The sequence below is a fragment of the Serinus canaria genome, chromosome 11 (genome assembly GCF_022539315.1).
Source record: "Serinus canaria isolate serCan28SL12 chromosome 11, serCan2020, whole genome shotgun sequence".
In the NCBI taxonomy this organism is placed as follows: Eukaryota; Metazoa; Chordata; class Aves; order Passeriformes; family Fringillidae; genus Serinus; species Serinus canaria.
Window position 1 is genome coordinate 3,521,331 of NC_066325.1, and position 1,946 is coordinate 3,523,276.

At 36.0% G+C, this 1,946-nt stretch overlaps 1 protein-coding gene across 1 annotated transcript in view; it reads right to left on the reverse strand.

Annotated features, from left to right (window-relative positions):
• The window catches only part of LOC103821197 (HYDIN axonemal central pair apparatus protein), a 163,901-nt gene that overhangs the window by 59,726 nt on the left and 102,229 nt on the right, over positions 1 to 1,946 (reverse strand). The gene's annotated exons all lie outside the window — the stretch shown is intronic.

The following is a 1,946-nucleotide window of genomic DNA, read 5'->3' on the forward strand; positions in this document are numbered from 1 at the left end:
ACAAATCCAGCGTTTTTTCCTGGGACTTTTGCTCACATGGAAATTATCTAAAGGATTTACTTTCACTTTCTCCTTAAACTCTGGAAAGATGTGGTTAGTTTTATACTGTTTTGGTAAGCAGGCCAACCTCATTGTGCTGTTTTTCAATTGAGTTTATTCTGTGTAAAATTTCTTTTGCTTTCTTCCAGTAGTCTTGCAAACATCTTTTTCTGACTTGCACATCCAATTCTTCTGCATTGTTCACATTTAAAGTGTTATCACATAAATTCAGAGACAACTGTTCAGCTTTATAAAATATAAAACATTAACATTTTATCAAATAACATTTAAAATATTTATTATAATTAGTATGCTGAGGGACAGCCCAAATAATTTAATGCAAAATAACAATTTTTATAAAACTTAGATTTATACATAAATGTCAACACACTTGAAATATACTCTGCAGTTACAAGAGGTGAGCTTGCAACTATAGTTCCTATAAATTATTTTCACAATGATGCTGTTTGAAAAATTAAGCTTTTTCATTGAATTAATTCTGGGTTCTTCACCAGTATGAGTCTCTGCCTTTTTAAAAAAACAATTCCAAATTAATGGACACTACAAATCTCGACACCTCCTCAATCTTACACAAACCTCTCAGTTCTGCTTGCAGCACAGAAATGTAGACACCTGTTTGTTTTTCCTAATTAGCAGCTGCACACCCTCCACATGCTAGAGATTAGAGGACAAGGTCTCTGTGTTTCATGGGAGGGATTGTACACATAAGTAATAAAAAACTAAAACAGGGGACCCAAAAATACATCCTATTATAGAATAAAAAGATCAAGATTTCTTAATATTAGAAATTAATGTAGACACCGTGATTTCAGGCTTGATTATCTCCTGGTTTATTCTCTCCCTCTAGTGGTACATCCCCAGGAAGAGAGTATCCACTGGGTGTTAAATGACAATGTTTGTATTTTCCACACCATTAAGAGATGGGAAAGCTTTAAGAACTGGCCCTACAGAGAGAGGTTTCACAAATGCATATTTGTAACACTGTTGGAATTTTTACTTCCCTTTTTTCTGCCTAAGTCAGTTCTTGATGACAATTGAGCAGCTTTCTGTGCAGAAAACAAACATCTTTTGGAGTACACAGAATTACAAAGCTGCCACAGTTAAAATCACTTGGGGAATCATCAGAACACGGAGATGGAAACAATCCCTCTCATTTTTAAAGCAGTCACAGCAAACTTACTCATTTGTTTGCAGTTCTGCAGCACAAAAGTAGCAGCTTTGACGAGTTCCTCGTCCTGAGATTCTGTCAATACCTGAATCATGAGTGGCAGACCATTGTTCTGAAGCAGCTCACACTGGTTCTCTTCTAGAACAAGACAAGGTAAAGGTTTGGTTTCAGCCCCACACACCTTCACCTTACAGTCATTTTAGGGGCCTACACTGGCAGCCATCTGCAAGTTTCTGTAGAAAGAGAGATTTTCACTCCAGACCCGAGCCTGCTGCAGTGACTGCAGGAGAGCTTTACATCCCACAGGATGATTTGACCAGAACTCAGATTGCTGTAAGAAAACTGAAGGATGACTGAGACAAATTATACAACGGAGTTCCAAACTCATTCAATTGTGGCCTAAAACATTTGAATAATGACTCCTGTATTTCTTCTCCTTCATTACCTGCTCTTGGAGTAGATATGTGACATTTCTGCGAGGTCTGAGATGCAGAAATATCAAAATCTCAAGGTTTATAATTAGCAAAATAAAATTAGTAGTTTAATCCTGGTCTAGCCAGTCTGTTCCTCCTCATTTATTATGTAATTAGCTGAATTTTTATTGTGATCTCATTCACATATGGATTCATATAACTGATAACTTGCTAAACATAGTTCTTTCTTCTTGAAACTTAATAAAAAAAAGAAAACGTTTTAACATTTTTGACAGTGCTGACAT